Raw genomic sequence first — 22,798 nt, forward strand, 5'->3', positions numbered from 1 at the left:
CTCAAATTGTACTTCGTTCAGTTACGTATTTACAATTTTTGTCATTTTAGAGGTTAGTATGTTTCTGTTCTAATTGCAGGTGTTTAAAATTTGTTATAATTCTAACCACAAATTTTACCCCCTTTAACGGATTTATTGTCAGTAATCGTTTTTTTATTGTTGAATTACGTCAGTTAATCCCTTTAGAATACAAATTTCCAAAAATCCTCTTTTAGGGCTCACTTACGGCACCCAAGGAATCTTTGTACCAAATTTCGTCCTTTACACCAAGCTTCATACTCACTATGCGATAATGCGTCGATCTAATGCGCCGATGCGTCCATACACGCATAGTCAGTATGATGAGGTTCTTCAATACGATGCGTCGATGGGGTTTGTCTATGCGATTTGTTAGTACTTTTACCATGTTTTTTAATTGGTTTCTTTGCAAAAACCGATATTCCACCTAACCTCCTCAAAACGCATCGTATCGGCGCATTAAATCGACGCATCAAATCAACCCATCATCCAAGGTGAGTATAAGATGCATTTTAACAGGACATATCTCTCAACGAACACCTCAGTAGATTGAAGCTAAGAAAAAACGGCGATGCAGATTCGCAATAGGGTAATACCAAAACATATATCGGAGATGAAACTACCCTTTGTAAAACCGTCTCAGATACGGGCTTTGTGTCAGGGCTCTGGGATAATCTGGGATCTCTCATAATAGATCTGTAATAAGGTCGCGGTGATTATCCCCCTCCCTCATTCTACATTCTACATAGAATGGAAATCAATCTGTATTGTCAGGTTTTTTGTATTCCGGCTGGAAAAATAGCTCGAAGTTTTGTAGAATTATGCTATATTGCATAACAGTAAATTATTTTAAATAAAATGCAAGTCTTTATAATTTTAGTACTATTCTAAATATTTCGTATTTTCTGTCCCATGAGTTATTAATAAAGCAATTTTTAAAATATAATTTTGCTCTTTAATTTATCATTTTGATTATTAAAGTGTAAAATTCACAATAAAAAAAAAAAAAAAAAAAAAAATGGCGCCGGGAGGCACATTATAGCGCCCATACTAAAATATGTTAATAAAAGTTGGTAGGCAGTTCTTTTGGTTTCAATTATCTCAAAAACGCGACTTTGACTGATTTTGATGTTATTGACTTTTGATATTATTGACAAATTTTGTTGCAAATATTATTCCTAATCTTAAATTGAAAACCGCGTTTCCTTAGCTACTGTAATTTTGGAATGACGATTTTTAAATTTTAACTTTTTTAAATTTTGTCATACATTACTAACATCTACAGATGCAGAACAATACATTTATTTTTATTAGATTGTTTTTAAAAAAGCCTTCCTTATTTTTCTTTTAAAGAGGCTATCGCATTTTTCATTATAATTTTGGCGTTGTTAAAAATCTATTCTGTTCTTTGTATCCATGAATGCTGACAAATCTTAGATTTGGGAAAGTTGGCCTTTCTTAAATAATCTTTCTGTACTTTAATTCGAACATTTAAGGGTCTAGATGTCTTTTTTTTAAACTTTCCGAAACGTTAAGCATTTTTTTGTTCGTTAGACAATTTTGTTTATCAGTAAACCTATTTACGCAGCACCTGTTTACAAAAAATAACTAAATAATTTTTTTCGAGAAATTATTATATTTTTACTTTGTTTATAAGAACTATTGACTATGCCAAAACGATTTTTTAAAGTGAACAATAGACAATCGAATCAAAATAATTTATTCGCACATAATCGTGAAAACGCGACACTCTCTCCTATATCTGACACCGTTTAAATCCGACCTAAAAACGAAGACAGAAACAATCCGAACCCAGTGCCAAAACTCTCCTCTCCCGAACTTGTATGTACGCACGTACCGCACTTTATCCGAAAATTTGGCAAAAATAGAGCCGGTCGGCGTCGGCAGCGGTGACGTCACGCGTCATCCCGGTCCAGGTTAAAGCCTATGTGCGCGTAGGATCGCTATCCCGAACGAGGCCGACGCATCCCCGGGATTAGTCATCTGCCGCCGCCGGCCTCCTTAAGTCAACCTTTCAAAAACGCAGCCTTCAAATCGGCTCGTGGTGTGTTTGCGAAAGAAGTCTTGTTGGGTAAGTCTCTTAACGGCGTGATTTTGAACAAAAAGACAGCTTTGAGGCCCTATGTTATGAAATATCTTGATTATTGACATTAAATGCTATACCGGGTGTTGCATCGTCGGACGGGACATAGGAAATCCCATGTAAATTTTAATGGGGTCAATTATTGGCTTCCCTAATTATTACTACTATTAAGAGAATAATTCTATTTAGGTTTATTGAAGAGCACTAAAACCCACATTCAAAAGAATAACTTTAGATATTTTTGATTAGCCCATTTACGAGTTATCGCCGATTTCTTTTTAAATATTTCTCCTTTCTTATAGCCCTGTATTTACTTATGAGCACCAGTCAAGGTAAAAGATAACTGTCAAATGAAGTTGTCATTTTAGATATCTACCTATTTAGTGCTTTATTATTAGTGAAAACTCATTCCTACATAAATCTTAAAGATGTATTTATAAATACAAATTAATATGAATTAAGTAAAATAAAGTAATCAATTACAAGGTTAATTATAGTGTTATTACAATATTCAATAACTATTAATTTAGGTACTATTAAATTGTTAGAACTTTAGGATTTAGAAGATGTTCAAATATTCCTCAATTGACTGCTAGACAATAACCCAGGCGATCATAAAATTTTCTTCTTACATTCTTAGTTGGTAACTGAAATTCTATTGCATTCGACAGAAATAGCATTTTTAACTCGTCTAGATTTGGGTATTTTTATACTTGTATATCCTGTTTTTAAAATGGCCCCCAGAGAAAGAAATCATTTGGCGAAGTATCAGGAGACCTTGCTGGCCAATTTACTGTATGATTTAGGCCAATAACGTTTCCGTTAAAACTATTGACTGAATATTCCCGAACAGCCAGTTTACTATGTGCCGGGCAGCCATCCATTTTTTGGTACCAAACTTCCTGATTTTCCCTAGCGGTATCATGTAAAGCAGGTAAAATATGATTTTCGAGTAATTCCAAATAATATTCTGCATTTAAATTTCGCGTAAGAAATAATGGCCCGATAATATTGTGTCCGAATATCTCTGCCCAAACTTTCTGTGGATATTGCGTCCTTGTTTCGACAAACCTGTGTTGTTTTTTTTTGTTCCAATATCGATAATTTTGAACAGTGGGTTCATTATTTAAGGTAAACGTGCATTCGTCAGTGAAACATATGTTTAAAATTCCCTATCCGTGTTTGCTCTTTCCATCATATCAAAAACAAAACACCTGCCGCCGTATTTCGTCCCCATGCATCGTAGCTCTTGGTGCTTTTCATATTTGAAGGAATAGTATTTATGTCGTTTCAATTCGAAACGCTGTAGTGTGATCTATTCCTATTTCATCCTGAAGTTTCCTTATGCTGATCTTTCCATCGTTCTCTTCCACGCACAACAAAACTTCAAGTCGGTATCATTTCTTGCATCTTCTCTTTGTTCCTGCCTTGCTTCACATCTGCAGTTATTTATTAGGGTACCTTTGGTCTCAAATCTCTGGATATTCCTTGCGATTTTAGATTTTCCAGGTATCGTTCTATTCGGATACAGAGCTGCAAACATGTCCGACACCTTTGATAACTATTTCCTTGATAATACCATTTAATCATCAACACTTTTTCTTCTGTAGTGTAATTCATGGCTAATATTTTCGATGTAGGTGAGTTTTAATAATAATAATAAAGCACTAAATAAATAAATTTCTGAAACGACAACTTCATTTGACAGATCTTTTACCTTGACTGGTGCTCATAAGTAAATACAGGGCCATAAGAAAGGAGAAATATTTAAAAAGAAATCGGCGATAACTCGTAAATGGGCTAATCAAAAATATCTAAAGTTATTCTTTTGAATGTGGGTTTTACTGCTCTTCAATAAACCTAAATAGAATTATTCTCTAAAATAATTAGGGAAGCCAATAATTGACCCCATTAAAATTTACATGGATTTCCTATGTCCCGCTCGACGATGCAACACCCGGTATATGTTGAGTAATATTTGATTGAGAAAGTTATAACTAACTGCAACTAATCTACATGAGCAATCACAATGCTACGCACTAAAATGTCAATTACACTTTATACTTTCTAGTTTATGATCATTCACAATGTTTAAAAAACACAATTAAAATTAATAGAATATCCCAGCAACAGCTTGCGTTAGTCAGTTGTATCCATAGAGAAAGCCTAATATTTATCTTATAAAACAATAAACTTTTGATGTCTAACCAATTTTTGTCTCGACGGATGATAATCAAAGGCCAAAATGACATTCGTCGCAAATTTTGAAGTGTAATTTCTGGAAAAGTTAGAAGTTTGTTAACTTTTTTCACTAATTGAAAATTCCTACCACTAATTTTGAAGTGCTGAGTGCTTACATTCAAATTACAGGAACAAACTTCTACGCTAATTGAAACCACTAATTTATTCCACTAATTTGGAGGTTCTGAATGAAGCTCAACTGCTAAGTTACTAGGTAATAAGGTGGTAATACCTACTTACCCCATTCGTTAGGCAGAAACATTTGAAACGAATGCATATCTTAAATAATATCTACCGGGTGCGTCTCAAAAGTGGCTCACCCTTATAAATTTTTTATTTTTTCAGATAAAAAAACAAGATTTGGTATGTTAGTTATATGACATAAATTAGAATTGATTGACGTATTCAATTGTTTTTGGTCATTTCCTGTTTCACCGGAAATGACTACAACTTTCAATTTTCAAATGGCACCCTCGGTAACTTTTTACTTTATTCGATAGGAAATTACATTCTGGATAGATTGACATATCATATGTCAACTTTTGACATTCTCGCTTAATAAAAAATCGTATTCAAAATTCAATCTAGAGTGCGGTGGCTATGTTAAAAACACTAATTCTTAATCAAGGAGCCTTCGAAAAATAGATTTGATCGTCTAATATTTTTAGTGTCTTATCCCGGTCAATTAGAAAGTGCTCAAATCGTATTATTAATCATATCTCAATTTTTTCAAATGGAACGAGGGTGGCTCATTAGGATATTTGGAAAAGGCATTTTTTACGAATAATTTGATACCACACACTGGTATTTTTAGTCGAATTTTCGTTACGAACCCCAAGTTATAATTTCATATAAACCATATGCGAAAATGTCAAAAGTTGACATATAATATGTCATTCTAATCAGAGTGTTATTTTCTATCAAATAAAGTAAAAAAATACCGAGGTTGCGATTTAAAAATTAAAAGTTGTAGTCATTGCCGGTGAAACAGGAAGTGACCAAAAACAATTGAATACGTCAATTAATCCTAATTTATGTCATATACTAACATATCAAATCTCGTTTTTTAACTAAAAAAAATAAAAGAGTTAAAGGGTGAGTTACTCACTTTTGAGAAGCACCTGGTATACCTCTGTGGCGTGTTTATTTATTGAAAAAATCTGTTTTTTTCGCCACTGGAAAAAATCTACAAAATAAAAAAAACTTATTTTTGTAAACACGACTGATTTGAATCTGAACAGAAACCAGCTGCCACTGGCTTTTTACTATCAAAACAAATTTGCCTAACCGTCGAAAATGCATTAGAAGCAAAAAAAAGCAAAGGAAATTCTATTCAGAAACATTTTATTTTTGGGCAGATACCTCTATTATGAACCGTTGACGTTTTGTTAAAATTGCATTAGTTTAAATCATATTATTAATTAACTGTGATCGGGTAGTAATTGTCAATTTGTAGTTTGACTTCATGTTGGCTTCATGATCATTTTGATAGAACAGTAATGGTTCATAATAGACGTATCTGCTAAAAATTAACGTGTTCTTGACCAGTTGTATTTAGATATTTTAAATAGTTTTTTTCTTTGTCATTTTTTGTTTCTGAATTTTTTTTTGTTTCCGAAATGCTAACCACTTTTTGATGGTTAGGAAAATTAATTTTACCAGTAAAAAACCACTGACAAGCTGGTTTCCAGTTTATTTTGTAGATTTTATTTCCAGAGGCGAAAAATCCACTTTTTTCTTCAAAAAATGATCTCTTGATATCGTATAATGTTTTTATGTATACAGGGTGAGTCTTAAATAAGTGCAAATATTTTCAGGGCTGGTAAATATCGATAAAAAAAAATTTCTCGTTACCGTTTTTCAAATAGGTCCAAAATAAGCGGGTTATTTTACTTTGAAAATTTCGAAAAAAAAAATTTTAGCTTAAATTTTGAGAACTGCTGGATCTTTTTTTGGGTTTTCTTTCTTGTAAATTTAATCTATTACCTATATTGCTATATTATTAAGGAATTATGTTTTTTAATTCAAAGCTAAAAAATTTGCAAAAATTATTTAAAAAAATTCCAAATTTTCATTTTTTTTTGCGAAAAAACTCATAATCGTGTTTCGGGGGTCGAAATATACTACCTCTAAAAATATTTGCACTTATTTAAGACTCATCCTGTATAAAGTTTGCCTTTTTATTCACGTCACTTGTGACATATTTCTCAAAAAGTTTTCAATACTAATTCGACATATGGACCAACCATGGAGACAAAATATATTTTTTTATTTCGTCTCCATAGAGGACATTGTCATAGTTATTTTTATACAAGACGATAAAATGGTAGTTTATCGTCGACCGAATTAATTTCGGAAGACGATAATGCAATTTTATCGTCGTGTATAAAACAATATTTTTTTCCATAGCGAGTTACGTTTTAAAAAATATTCAGAAATTTATTATTTCAAAGAATTTATTTCGAGTGGAAAAAAATATTGTGCTGGGTTGGCGTTGGTTTCTATGTAATTTGACAAATAAATAAAGCGGTCTCTTTAGTTGTTAGTTTTGAGTCAATATTTTTTAATTCTCTTTCGTGTCGATTGCTGATTGAATTGGAGCCAGAAATGGCTCAAACCGAAATAAGTAAATTACCAACAGATATTCAGGCTGAGGCGACAAACACCATTTACGAACTACTTCCATTTAAATCCCGAATAACTTATGAAAAGGAATACGAAAATTATCACATACATTAAAGGAATACGAACAAATAAAAAGGAATATAATAAACATAAAAAGGAATACGAAAAAATTCACATACATTAACATAAAACTCAAATCAAACTCAAATACCCTAAGAGACGTTGAAGAACGAGCAATAAAAACATGTGATGATGTTGCATTTTAATGTTTTCTAAAAAGACTTTTACGTGGGTTATTTTCCTACTCACTGACTGAGATTAAGTGATTATGAGTAACGGAGTTGAAAGTTTTAGTTTTAGTTTCGACAAAATAGTAGTTGCCAGATAAATCTATCGGCAGCAAATTAAATTTAGTATAAATACGGAAAACTAACTCTCTTCATTTTGTTTAAGCCAGTGAATTAAGCATACACTTTTTATTTTCATTTATAGTATGAATTTCATACATATAATATTTTTGAACATTATAGCTCATTTTGAAATTTTTTGAAAACTTTACAGTGATACTATATTATTTTTATTCAGGGTGTTTCTAAAAAACATGTGCCATCTCTCGTGGGGAGATTCCTCACGTAAAAATAAGATTAATTTTTCATTTCAACATAGGTCCGATTCCGTTTTGTGGGTGTTAAAGTCCTTAATGTTTTTTTTCGATTTATTATAATTTTCTTTGAAGTACTTTTAGCGTTTCGAATAAAATTTTGAGTGTCAGAATAGCAACCTTTAAAAAATTTAATATCATTAACTTGTGAAAGTTTTAAATAAGGCCTCAAGTTTCTATAAACATGGGTATGGAAATGCATAGTTTTAGATTATCAGATGTTAAAATTTTTTAAAATTCGGTTTTTTTGTAATTATTTTAAATACCATAATTTTTTTTAATTGTTGTAGGTTGCACTAATAGTAATAATAACTAATAGTAATAATATTTAATAATAAATTAGGTAAAGTAATATATAATTTATTAATTTTATTTTAATTTTAATTTTATTAATTATAATTAATAAAATTGCGTTTATCTCATCAAGGAGGCCGACCGAATTCAACAAAATATCAACGGAAAATTTTTAATTGGCATTAAACGGCCTATACAATTTTGATATCAAAAGATCAGTGGCGCACATGTTTTTTCTTTTTGAAAAATGTTCCAGTGATAACAAATATGCACGCCCCTGATGAAATTATCAACACTTTTGTAGCTCTTATAGTAACTTTTACCGTCAAAATTCACTAAAAGTACTTGGAAGAAAATTATAATAAATCGAAAAAAACTGTTGATGAAAAAGATTTTAACCCCCTGTAACTACGACACAAAGCAGAATCGGACCTATGTAGATATAAAAAATAAATCTTATTTTTACCTGAGGAATCTCCCAACGAGAGACGGGCACAAGATTTTTGAAACGCCCTGTATACTGAAATACTTGTTTATTTTGTTGATTTTTTCATAAAACTCTTTTGAGCATTCTCTTAACTTCTTTCTATCATACTTCAGAATATTCTCCAATATGCTGTACTACATCATTGTTTATAAATGCTACATTTTAAGGTATTTAAAATAGAAGTTAAGATACAGGGTGGTCCCAATTGTATCTGGAAAACTTCGGCAGCATATTCTGCAGATAAAAATAAGTAAAACGGTTCATATAAATGTATGTCCTAAAATGCTTCGTTTCGGAGATACAGGGTGTAGCAGTTTCATTTTTACTTCGATTTTTTCCAAATAAATTTTGAGCTAATGCCGATGTTACGGTTAAAGTCTGCTGTCCGGGTAATGTAGACATTAACAGGTTAATGTCTGGGTTTGGTTATGTTTTTGGTTGTTTTGTTGTGTGTTATTCTCGAGATTAACCGGGTAATGTCGACATTAACCGAATATCGGACCTCAACCGTAACACCGATATTTGGATGAAAATTGGTATCTGGGTGATTTTTGACATAATAAATATTGATTTCGATGTCAATATGACTTCTGACTTCTACTTGTAGGGGCCGCAACCTACATATTTTTAGGAGAATAATAACTTTTCGTCCCTACCTGGATTACACTACTACTATTACTAAGGGCTCAAACGCACTGACGCGACGACTAGGTCGCAGTGACCAGTATTTGGTTCAATGTTATTAGGAAACTCAGCTGTGACCAGTAATAACGTTGAATCAAATGCTGGTCGCTGCGACGGTCGTCAGTGCGTTTGAGCCCTAAGCGAAAAAATATCCATTTCTGTCATTTTTTTACATAAAGAAGGTCTCTCGGTAAAAGACGCTACGAGTAATATGGTTCTTAAGATATTTGGAATTAAAACTGTATTGACATACAATGTATTGACATACATGTCATAAGTGACAAAAATTACACATGTTGACTGGATATTTATTAGTTTCAAAAAATAAATTTGAAATGTTTATATGCCAAAGATTCAATAGAAACAGTTTCATCGTATTTTTTTAGGAAATTTCATGGTTAGCTTAAAAAACAAGAAGTTCTAAAATTGGAAACGAAAAATACCCAGAAATCAGTTTTCATCCAAGACATTATTTGAGAAACCGAAATAAAAACGAAAGTTCTACACTCTGTATCTCCGAATCGAAGCATTTTATGACATAACTTTATACAAACTTTTTTACTTATTTTTATCCGCAGAATATACTTCCGAAGTTTTACGAATACAATTCGGACCAGCCTGTAGAAGACATTCATACTTTCACGATGTGTTTTAGTTTTCGTTAAAATACTTTTTGAGTGAGTCAGTAACATGTGGTTCAAGGTAGACTAACGAAATTTTTGAGGTGTCCTCGTTTTGTGCGAAATATTTTAGAAAGCCACATTCCATTAGATATGTTGAGTAACAGAAAACACGCAAAAAGTAAAATTAAAAGGGATATAAAGTTACATTTTTTCTATTATTCTTTAGTTTTAACACAGTACGATACAAATTTCAATTTAAAATACGAGATAAATTAGATTTTTAGTATATAGTGTGTTTCAAAAACATGTGCTATTTTCGTGTGGAGATTCATCATGTAAAAATAAGATTTATTTCTCATATCAACATGAGTCCGATTCTGCTTCGTTTCGTTGCTACAGGGAGTTAAAATCTTCATTTATTATAGTTGCCTCTAAATGCTTTTAATAATTAGAATTAAAAATTTTGAGGGTAAAACTTACTATAAGTGAAACATATTTTAATGCTAAAAAAGTGTTGCCATATTCACTAGAGACGTGCATATGGGTTATCACTGTAATATTTTTCTAAGAAAAAATATGTGCGCCACTGACTTTCTTTTCTCTTGTTTGTAAAATTGTGTAGGCTGTTTAATGTCGAAAATTGTATCATGATATTTTGTCGATTTCGATCTCCTTGATGAGATAAACGCAATTTTATTAATGACAATAATTAATAAAATTAAAATAAAATTAATAAACTATTTATTTAATTTAATTTTATATTAATTTTTATTAAAATTTATAATACTAATGTTCGGTCCTATCTACTTCAAATTCAAAAAAATAATGATCTTTAGGATAATTACAAAAGACCTATTTTTTAAACGTTTTTACATCCGGTAACCCACCCATGTTTATAAGAACATTTTTTCATATTTTTCGATCAGAAATCAATGGGCGCGTTCAGTGTGGCTGAGTTAACCTGTTGCCTAAACGGTCTATTTTTACACACAAAAACAGTCAGCTTCTTAGCAAAAGTCCCAGCGGTCAGTCAGCCGCTGTGTTCCCTGAACCCGCACAATTAGTACATATTGAACACTTTGGTCAGTTGACACTAAATTTTTTTAAATATTGCTATTAGACTTGGATTAAAGCAAATTAACAAAATTACGTTTATCTTATCAAGGAGACTGACATCGACAAAATATCAAGAGACAACGGCAATTTTAATCGGCATTAAACGGTCTACACAATTCTGCTAACAGAAGAAAACTCCCAGTGACGCACATGTTTTTTTAGAAAAATATTCCAGTGATAACCAATATGTATCTACATCGCTGGTGAATCTGTCAACACTTTTTTAGCATTAAAATATGTTGCGTTTATAGTAACTTTGACTATCAAAATTTCACTCTAATAGCCAAAAGAATTTAGAAGAAAATTATGATAAATCATAAATTCATTGATAAGAAAAATAAATCTTATTTTTACATGCGGAATCTCCCCGCGAAAGATGGCACATGGTTTTAAAAAACACCCTGCATAAATGTAATGTACTGTAGGGATTTTGCATTATACAGGGTGGTCCGAATTGTATTCCGGAGACTTCGACCGCATATTCTGCACATTAAAATAAGTAAAAAAGTTTGTATAAATGTATGCCCTAAAATGCTTAGTTTCGGAGGTACAGGGTGTAGAAATTTAATTTTTATTTTGATTACGATGTTTTTTTACGTCAAAAAGGTCTTTAGGTAAAAATCGCTACGAGTAATGGTTCTCAAGATATTTGGAATCTAAATTATAAATACCTGTCATCATTGACATAAATTAAACATGTTAACTAAATAGTTATTAGACTAAAATCAAAAAATCATAAATTTGAAATGTTTTCGTAACAAAAGTTCAACAGAAACTGTCTTATCATAATTTTAAAAATTTTTTTTAAAAATATTATAAGGATTTAAAAAAAATTCCCAAATTTATCATCTGTTATATCATCAATATACTATCTACTCAACATGTTTATTTTTTGTTAATAATGACATGTATTGACTATTTCCATTCTAAATATCTTGAGAACGGTTGCGCATAGAGATTTTCACCAAAAAAGGTCTCTTTTACGTACAAAACGTCGTAAATGTACATTTTTTACTCAATAATGTAATACAGGGACGGGCAAAAATTGATTACTCTTTAAACCAGTTAAACAATCTGTGGGTGGCGCCTTCTAAAAATAGGAGTCATATTAACATCAAAATCAAATTTCTCATGACAAAAAACTCCCAGATACCAATTTTCATCCAAATATCGACTTGACTTCAGAAATTATTTGGAAAAAATCGAAATAAAAATGAGACTTCTACACCCCGTATGTCTCCGAAACTAAGAATTTTAGGACATACATTTATACGAACTTTTTTACTTATTTTTATCTGCAGAATATGCTGTCAAAGTTTCCGGAATATAGTTTGGACCACCCTGTATAGTATATGCAGCTATTTGAATTACTAATTATAGAAACAAGACAAATGCATTTGTTTTCTACTGTAAAGCCAAGAATTTCCTTTAATTATTTTTTTTATTATGCTATTGTCTAGATTCATTTAAAAATAGTCTGAATCTTTACCCTTAGGTATACTACTAGTTAATGGTGGTTTTGTATTATATATTTAGATTTTTTTTTTATTTTAAGATGAAAAATATAATATTAGATCAATGATGCACATATTGTCCTGCCATATTTTGAACGCGGAAATAAAGCCAGATAGCGTTAAAGCATAATTTGTTTTCGCCATTTTAAATATAAACATAATTAATGAGTTCGAATTTGTAGCAACCGTTTGGCATCATAAATATCGTATTTCTTGCAGCTTCGGTTTCTGGTGACGGCGATTAATAGTCTGCAACAAGTCTGCAACAATGGATGTTAAAAAGTTGGTTTAACCTCGTTTTGCAAATCTATTCTTGAGCGGTAAAAAATAGAAAAATATTGTGCGTATTTTTGGAGACATTAGATGGCAAGAAATTGGAGTTTTTTTAGATCAGCGTTGTGAGAAAAAAATATAATATCGAAACACATACTATTTTATAATTAGAAATATACGTATATAACATGCACGGTTTTTGACGTTTCTGCTCCTAAATTTGTTTCATAAGAAATGGTAAAATCAGATGTTTCACTAGAAAAGACCGGAAACTGTTGTTGCTTAGCTTTATAAGTTGAATACTGTCATCAATCATTGATATTGATTATTGTTTCTATTTTATTACCATTTTTATGATCTCAAAATGCATCACACTTATCCGACAATTGTTGGTTGTCTTTTTATACACACAAATGATCTGTATAGACATTTCTTTCCAACACATTGTTTCTTATGGGAATCATTATCATCATTCATCATCATTTTCAGCTTATTCAACCATGTCCAGTTAGGGTGTAGCCTCCCTCACATATTTAGATACTCCCTTTGTAGTTGGGCCCATTGTTGTCTATTGTTGGCTATGCGGGCTCAAGTTATCCCTGCTAATTTCCTAATATCATGGTCCCATCTCAGGTTCGGTTTTCTTCTAGGTCTCTTAATTCCTTGTGGGTACCATACTGTAATTTTTGTGGTCCTTCTCCAATCTATTGTCCGTTCTTCTTGCCAGGTGTCCTGCCATTTGAGGGCTTTGATTCTGTGGATGCTATCCATTATCTCATGGGAATATTCTTCATTATACATTTTGGACGAAAAACGTGCTACAGTATTGTGTTTGGGAGGTTATAAGTTTTTTAGGAAATATTTGAACAATTCAGGTTCCTCTTTAAAGAAATAAAATAAAACTCTGGATAAAAAAGTTGCTGGTGATATCTCGGAATTGAAACGTCAGGTTTAAAATTTAATGGTACCATCTTGTGGAGCAGAAAAGTAGTAATTGGAGTATGGAAATTGGTATTTTCAATTAGAGCCAGAAAGTAATAATAACAAAATGGAAAAAATCGGTATTTTTCAAATATATTCGAAAGCAAGGCACGAGGTAGTGTGTGCTCTAAATACTTTGGGTGAGTGTACCAATGTTACGTTAGTTTGGTTACCAGGGCATGACAAGGGTAACGAAAAGGCATGATGAAAATGGCTAAACAAGGCTCATCAATGCCATTCTGTGGCATTGCAAAAGCAGTCAGGAGAATGGCCACAAAACGTTGGGTACATCTCTAGAATGGTGGAGAAAAAAGCAGGCCAAAAAGTTCATCGTAGAACATAGAGAATACAGAAATAAAGTCAAAGAACATAACAAAAAGATAGTCAAAGCTGTAGTGGATTTACTAACAGGGCATTGTAAGCTGAATAGGCATATAAAACTAATGAGGTTGATGGACGCAGCAATGTGCAGGTTCTGTCAATCTGAGGAAGAAACGACAGAACATATTTTATGTCGGTGCGACAGCTTGACAAATGTGTGGTTCTCGGTAATCGGCAATGATAGGCCATTAACAGAGAGTTATTTGGAGGGTTCACTCTCAAAGTTGCTAGATATTTTGAAAAGTATAGGACTGGAACATAATGTAACCTAAGGATCAGAAGAGACTACAATAGATCTGGTCTACAAATGGTCGCAGTGGATCAGGCAGATCCAGCCACCTCAAAAAATCTAAGGTACGGGGCATTATGATTTAAAATTATGCCAAATATGTTTAGAGTAGTTATTTCTAAACATAGTCTCTAGCTACTGTGTAACGATACATAAACCAGTAACCAGTATACTATACCCTTTACTAGCTAAGACTAGAATTTAATTATTACTTCTTGTGTAAATAGTAGCCAAAAACAATGAAATAATTTTGAAATCCAATTTCCACTACGTTAGTATATATGACAATGCTCATAGCGTGTATTAAAAATATAAACAAATAACTATTCAGAGTAACACTATAACTTATTTGTTAGTCGCCATGGAGCTGTTGGTCCAATGAAAGCGTCCCTAGTTTCTTTATAAATATCCGCATCCCATATTTAGAACAAAATGTATTTTCTTTTAATTAGCCGAGTGTTTTTCCAATAGACTCTTCGCTAAAACATCTATCCTTTTAATTTTCTAGGCATATTCAATTACAGGACCTATTTTTAAATCCGTCAGTGCACCTTTGTGTTTGTCTCCATCTATTTATAAAAGCCTGAGAGGTATAGAAGTACACTATAGACCGTCTCTCGGTCACTTCCGTGTAGTTATTTTTTTCTTCTCCTGCCACCTAGAAACTCCAAACGACACTACCTGCAGCTGCATGCACTTCTGCCATTACAATAAAAACAACCTTTCTCTATCCCCAATTGATGTTGGATTCTACTTTTCGGAAGTGGGGTTTCTCTTTGGAAAGGTGCGCAACCTGAGTCAGTTGCGTGTCGCCAAGTGGAACGTGTAATTATTTTCTTCTCTAATTAGTTTATTTCAAATGAATTTTAATTGGTATTAGTGCCGTATATTATGTGCATTCGTCAGGATTCGTGCAGGATCTTACTCAACGATTTTTTTTCAGATTCTTTTTCAAGTTTTAGCTCAGTTCATTTTACTTCTTCTCCTTCCTGGATTTATAGTTTGTTTTAGATAAACAACGATGATTGGTGACTGGTTGAATTATTTCTGGCTGTTGTTTTTCCGGTATCTTTACTACCCGAAAAATGCTATCGAAGGGTGAGTGTCATCTGCTGAGCATAAATGTTAAAATAAATTTCTCAGTCAATAATGAGTCCTTAACGTCTATTACGGTTTTATAGTTTCAAGATTTAGATCAATTTTAAGCACGTCGGTGTAACGGTTCTGTTTTAATAGCATCATAAAATGCGGATTATTGCTTAGTAGTCCGTGAATATGTTGGAATAATGTATTTTTCTGGCACCAAAACATAATCTTAAAATTCCAAATTGAAATTGAGATGGTAAATTTAGAATTCACACTACTAAATACAATTTACTTATAACAGTTTTGTGTAAACATAAAATAGCTAATGTTTTATTGTTTTGTTTATGCGATTTTAATTATTTATGGCATGACATGGAAATAATTAGATCGGGTCAGTGACAAAGTTGTAGCAAATGAAAATAAATAAAAATACTTGAAAATATTTTTGGTGAAAATTAGGCACAAATAATATCTATGAAAAATATTTGATGTGCAAAGAAAATTAATAAAAATGACAGATTGGTAGATTGGTATCTTAATGTAAGATTAAAGTTTAGAATAGTTTAGTGAATAAACTATAAATTTTGAAATTAAATTATTTTTGGCTAATCTAGCTTTGACTAACAGTAATTTTTAATTTTAAGTAATTTATGTTAGTGAAGATATTACTCAAATATTGCAGTATTTTTTGGTGTTGGTTTAGTTAGTTTGGGTTTTAGTAGTTAGTCTTTGAACTGAACCTCATGCATCAATATATTCTTTTTATTCCAAACTCAATTTTACAAATTTTTATTTAAAAAAATTTTTTGTTAAACTTTTTAAATTTTGTTATATTTACTCGAAATATATTATAGACAATAATTGTTATTATGTTTTTTTTTAATTTATTTTATGTTTGCTAATTTTTTTGCATTCAGTTGGATTTCAATTTTGAATCCGCCATAACAATAGTTTTTTATAAATTCTTATCAAAATAAAATTACTAAATCCAAATTATCTATGAAACATTACAACATGGTTTGAAGTATATTTTTTAAGTATATACTATTTTTTAGAATATTTTTTTTTAAATATAGTCTGCATTTAATTTTTTTGCAGATTTATACCAACAGTGCGATGTTATGATAATTATATATTAATCTAGTAACTAAATGCTAAAAGTATTTTTTTTATTTTCTCATACAAATATTTTTGTAATATAATCATTTTTTGAACTTCTATATAATTTAGAAAATTATGTAAATATTAAATATAAATCCATACACGCAATGCAAAACCCAAACCCATGCAATATAAACCCATCACAGGAAAATGTAGATTAAAAATTAATTATTTGTATTTTCTTTTTACAGTAACAATATTAAATATTCTCTTATAGCTGTCCTCGGATGCTTTATAGTGGATAGAGCAAATTTTAGTGAAAGGTAAAACGATATGTGATCAAAAATGTGGTGTTCTACATAAATTCATCTTCGTTACCAAATTTCAATATAAAAACTCATGTTGCGCTTTCATATTTCAATATTCCAAAGACAGTTTTATAAACGCATAATATTTAAATTTATTACAGTTAAAATTAAATCAACGTATACATTAAACATTTGTTGCTAATATAATTTGATTTGTGTGTGAAGTATGAAAGTTGTTGGCCAACAATATATAAAAATGAATTACATCAGTTATTTTGGGATGTTTTAAATTCAATTCAGAGAATGTTATTGCGCCACTTGTTTTGTTCTAAAGTTCAGTGATACATTTTTTAGACGGTATTGAGCATTGAGCCAATACAGTTAATTAAGCCTAGATGTATTTGCTATATGAGGTCTAATCATAAATATCGAAAAATAAACATTGACTCATTTGACATAAATAATTATATTTTATTATTAACTATACCTTATAATGAGTAGTTAAACTAGGGTGGTATGATATATTTCCTATGCCTCAATCTATCAAAAACTAAAGTTTTGTCATATAAAAGTACTACATAACCTTTTGTACTTAATAACACCATTATTGACGTCGTGGACTATGTGAAATTTTTAGGACTTGTAGACAACTCGTTAAAATGGGACTTGCACATCGAAGCTTTATCAAAGAAACTAAGCGCTGCCTGTTTTGCGCTAAGATCAGTTTCTAAGGAACTTAACTTATCAATCTCTAGAATAGCCTATTATGCCCTTTTTGAGTCACATCTTCGTTATGCCCTTCCATTCTGGGGTACTTGGTGCGCAACAAAATTTGATCGTATTTTCAAACTTCAAAAGAGAGCAAGCACTTTGATATTTATTGGGACTGAACAGTAGAACTCACTGCCAGAATTTTTTTAGAAAAATCAAAATACTGGCTTTACAGTATTACTTTACAATTACTTCCTTATTCATTTTTGAATCCGTTTATTCCCGAAAGGCCATCTCACAACTATCCACTTAGGAATGCGGAGCACGATCTTCATCTGCCAACCCCGAGCTCAGAACTAGTTAAAGGCTCAATACTGTACAATGCCAAAAAAATGTACAATCATCTGCCTTTGAATATCAAGTGGCTTTCATTCTTTCCCGCATTTCGCAAAGCTCTCAAATCATACTTACTGGAGAGAGCCCTATATGCGGTAAACGACTTTTTTGTTGAAATCATGAACAATTTTGAATTTTAAAATTTTGATCATCTCACACACTGGTTAAAGGTCTAGTATTTAATATTTAATATTTTATAACTCTTACATGATTACATCCATTTACAATTTCTCTATTGTAAAATTTTATTGATACGCTTTTTTTGTGTTCTGCAATGTCCATGTATGTTTTATTTGTAATTTTAATGACGTAAATTTTTTTGAATTGATTTGTATTGTATGATATTTTTTATTATTTGTATATTTTTTGTGCTTTTGTTTGTTTTGTAAATGCTTTGTCGATGAAGTTATTTTGGCTTTTTGTACAATTAAAGCGTTTTGTACAATTAGCTTATTTATTATTTTGGACGCAAGATGGCGGCCGTTTGGAATCGGTTTATATCAAGAACGGTAAACTAATTTAATTGTTCTTGGGTTTATATCGCCTGTCATGATTGTTAAAGTGGTAGAGGTGCCTTTAGTTGTAATAACAGATTGGCTTCAACCGGTTGTGGACATAATCAAAGAAAGTTTTTGTGTTATTTTATTGTAGATCTTTGGTTGCTTCTTGTGAGTTAATATCAACGAAATGAATGAAGTTAAAGTATCCCTTAAAAAATCAATTTATGTTCGGTACATCCCAGTTCTACAAACAAATATTAGGTGTAGATAATTAAAAAAAAAGTACAGAAAAGTTATTAAATTTTATTATACAGTTATCGTTCTCGGCGCCTTCATAAAAAACACGGCGCAATGGTTTGATATGTCTTTCTAAATATTGCTGTGACTTACTATAATTGACTTACGATTTCATTAGACCGGTCAAAATTCTAGTAATAGATAGATCATTCCTCTTGTCAGCAGAAAATTGAGATAAAGTTCTCCTGCGGCTGTGCTTGCAGTCTCAGTACTCAAAAGACGGCGATCTCTACGATTATATTTTTTGAGGTGGCTCGTGATGAGCGAGATTCTTTTTATGTAAAAAGTGCATCTAGTAAACATCTATTAAAACACGAGTCTTGAAGTAAGACCCATGACCAAGACCAATACCAAAAGAGTCCATTTGTTCATCACTAGAAGTGGTTATTGGCCTGTTCCACTGTGACCTTTATATGTATATTGTGATTCTTTTCTCATCTTTAGGTTATATTCTTTAGTCATATCCTTTTCAAAAATTCTGATAACTTAGAGACACCTTTGCATTGCCATAAAATGTGTCCTGCCATTTTGTTTATTGATTGACGAAATTTGCACATGGCTTCATCAACCAATCCTATCAACTTTAGATTCGTATTGAGCTTGCAGTGCACTGCTAGGAAACCAACTACTGTTTTAATAGTTAGCTTGTCTTTGAATATCATCATTTCTTTTAGTATGAACTTTTTAACTGTTTGTCCTGGTGACTTTGTCCATTATTCTAAAGATTTTTTGACCACACTATAGAAGAACATAGTATTCGGCCGTATTTATATATTTATAGAATATCTGCTTATAATGAAAATAAATGCAGCTGTTAATATTTACAAATGCCGTTGAAAACCATCGCGATGTTACACGAAAGTTCCAGAATATCCAATACGAAGATAATATGTCTTCTTATTTACTACGCAAACCTTGCAGCAACTTCAAAATTAAAATCGGCCGATTTTATTTATGAGTCCAGCTGAACCGATGCTTGGACACTAGCCAGATACCCGACGTGGACAATATGTATATTTAATTTTTTTAAGCTGGTCTTATAGCCTGAAAAAAATAGTTAATTTTAGTTTTGTATCCGTGGCAATGTTGGGTCGACTTCTGGTTATCTGGGCCAAACGATTGCATAAAAAATACGATTTGTTGTGACAGATCATTAATAAACATGAATACATTTATATTATAATAATATGACATGTAAGAATAATATACAGATTGTCCGAAATTTGAAGACGGTCATTGGTACCTCAAATTCAACATGGTATAATATAACTATTCTTAAACTATTAATAAGGTAACTATTCTTAATTAGACTTCATCTAGGAAGGTTAGGTTAGGTCGCTGAGGTTTGGGATCATGACTGATTCCTCACTCGGAGGCCTTGGGACCATTGCTATACCCCTGTATTATTGTACTAAACCTTCCTCTCATTATTTCTTTGGGTGAAAGCAATTCCAGCTCTTTGCAAAGTTCCCGATGTCGCTGAGGTTGGCTTCTACTGCTTCCTCTAGTCGCTCCAAAAAACCTTGCCCTAAAGTTTTAAAGCGTCGGTATTCCAGTGGCAGACAGTGGCACAGCAGGGTGCTCTATGGTTTCCTCTTCCTCTCCACATTCTCAGCAGTAGTCGTCGTTGGAAATCTTCCATCTCACGAGGTTTACTCCCGTGGGGCATTTTCCAGTGATGACAGTTACAATTATGAGCACTAGGTTCTTTGTGTTCTAGTAGTTGTTTCGTCTTTATGCTATCTACCACTGGCCACAGTCTTCGAGCTGTAGCGCGTTTTCTGGTCTAGCAGATATAGACTCGTGTTTGCCATGATTTTCCCTATCACTGGCAATATCCTGGAGTGACCGTAGTTGGTCTGGTTCCACAGATTGGATTCCTATAATCTTAGGGCACCCTTTGAGACCAGATCCTTCACGAGCCAGTCGATTGATTGTAAGGCCAGAATTACTTCTAGAGCAGCTTGCGCTGTGTTGTTCCTTGCTCCAGTTGTACCTAGAGCTGCTAGTGGCTGTACTTTTGTGAGACTTTCTCTATTACTTTCTTTAAGTACCGCTTCCCACCATACTAGTGATCCATAGGTAATGATTGATCTAACTATAGCAGTGTACATTCATTGTATAATGTACGGCTGCAGACCCCATCTTCTTTTAAACAGTTTCTTACATTCATAGAATGCATTGGTTCCCTTTATCATCCTTTCCTTCGTGTTCCTTTTCCAGGAAAGCTTTGAGTCCAGAATGATTCTTAAATATTTTGTTTCCTTAGTGTCACCAAGTGTCTTCCCTTCCAGCTTTGGTAGCGTTCAGGTATTACAATCTTGTATTTTCTTGTACACAGAATGAGTTCGGTTTTGTCTGGGTTGATACTCAAACCATTCCTTTTTACCCATTCTGTTAGCTTCTTCAGAGCAGATTCCACTGATCGTCTGCCAGTCTTGGCCAACGATCAGTATTACCACGTTGTCTGCATATGCCGTTATGTCCTAATTCCTTTCATTGTCAGAGAGGTCAGGATCGGGTTCATTACAATCAGCCACAGCAGAGGTGAATATCCCTCTTTGTGGCGTGCCTCTTGTTGCGCGCTTTTCGGCTGAGCTGTTCTAAACTACTTCTTAAAAAATTATTAAGTTTTCGACTATCTTTTACATGTTTAGTAATGATCATAATATAATCTTATCCATTTAACAACATAGCAAATGTTTTGCATCACCAGTAATATACCGCTAAATAACGCTTTTGGAATGTCAAGCTTTTCAGAAGTCTGTAATAAATCTATAAAGGTCTATAAGTATAAAATTCTGTGGCACACTGGAGACACTGACCGCAGTGACCGCTACCCTGAAAATAATCCAAATAATCCTTTAAACTTATCTGTCTATGATTATGAAAGTCTGGTTTTTAAAAGAATTTAATTAAAAAAGGTAGTATAGCATTTGAATGGTGTAAAATTATTTTCTTTGCTTTTTGGAACCAATCTCAAAACATATTATACGGACTCTCTGTTGGCACACCGAACAGGTTCGACAAATTGTTTAACGTTTGTTTAATACTTTTGACAACCCTGGAGGTCCATTATGTTTATTTATAGACATACCTTAGGAGAAAGGTCGGAAATAATTGCTAATTGATATCAAATAAATGTTGAGGGTAGATTTTTTTCCTCCTTGATGGAACGCACTAGTTTATTTTTGGACCAGTTCTTTTGTGATGTTGAACAATTGTGATGTCAAACACGTAATTAGCTAAACGTTTGCAGTGTTTTTTAAAAATATTTTTACGAGATGACGTTTCACTTTGAACACAAAATTTACTTCTATATATAATAAAAATGCTTTATTTATATTTAGAGAAACATTTTATGGCACTTCTCTAATAATAGAGAATACCTGCTTCATCAACATTAAATCATCTACCACGTTTTTTATATTATTCTCATTATCAATTCAAAGGATGCAAATCGCAATAAAAATTTGTTTCACATTTATAGTTACATTGTAATACATAATTATTCTTTTAGAAAAACAACAGCACAATTTCCTGAAATCGAAGACTTTGCGAACAAAGTAGAAGATAAACGGAATAGGGAACACGGCACCAATATGTCGAATATGCAAGTATCTGTGCCCCAACAAAGTGGAGAAATTGTATCTGCTAACAGAGAGGAAGACAGTGAATGTGTAGAGGAAACTACTTTGACAGAAGTAAGTATCCATTAACTCTAGCAAACTAATTTAATTCAAATAACATAATTGAATAAGACGTCTTAAAGTCATGTCTTGGCATAATTAATAATAGTTTTGTGGAACTGTTCATGCAAATTTCTGCAATGCTATGACAGCCTCCTCCTCCTTCCTATTACTCTATGAGAGTATTGTGACATTATGTCGAAATAAAATCGAAATTATTGTGTCTCTTCATGTTGTTATGTCTTGCGCGGCAATACTGGCCTTGTGCAGACTATGACCTATTATCGTTTTCATTTGGTCTACCCAACGGTTTGGAGATCTGTTTGGATGTCTCCGAGGCATAAGTGGAAAATTAGGGCTCTTAGTAGTCTTAGTTTGTTGCTAATTGAAACGGCTGAATTTTTCCATATTTTATTAAC

General features: G+C 32.2%; 2 long non-coding RNA genes across 2 annotated transcripts; both read left to right on the forward strand.

Annotated features, from left to right (window-relative positions):
• The first annotated feature begins 1,888 nt into the window (after nt 1-1,888).
• LOC115886946 lies at nt 1,889-22,387 on the forward strand. The gene is made up of 2 exons (XR_004050969.1): nt 1,889-2,110; nt 22,211-22,387. It is a non-coding gene; the product is annotated as an uncharacterized LOC115886946 (long non-coding RNA).
• Nucleotides 15,085-16,801, forward strand: LOC115886947. Its single transcript, XR_004050970.1, has 2 exons — nt 15,085-15,389; nt 16,730-16,801. It is a non-coding gene; the product is annotated as an uncharacterized LOC115886947 (long non-coding RNA).
• Nucleotides 22,388-22,798: the final 411 nt, after the last annotated feature.

This window comes from Sitophilus oryzae, unplaced genomic scaffold (genome assembly GCF_002938485.1).
Source record: "Sitophilus oryzae breed Bouriz unplaced genomic scaffold, Soryzae_2.0 scaffold_548_pilon_pilon, whole genome shotgun sequence".
NCBI lineage: Eukaryota > Metazoa > Arthropoda > Insecta > Coleoptera > Curculionidae > Sitophilus > Sitophilus oryzae.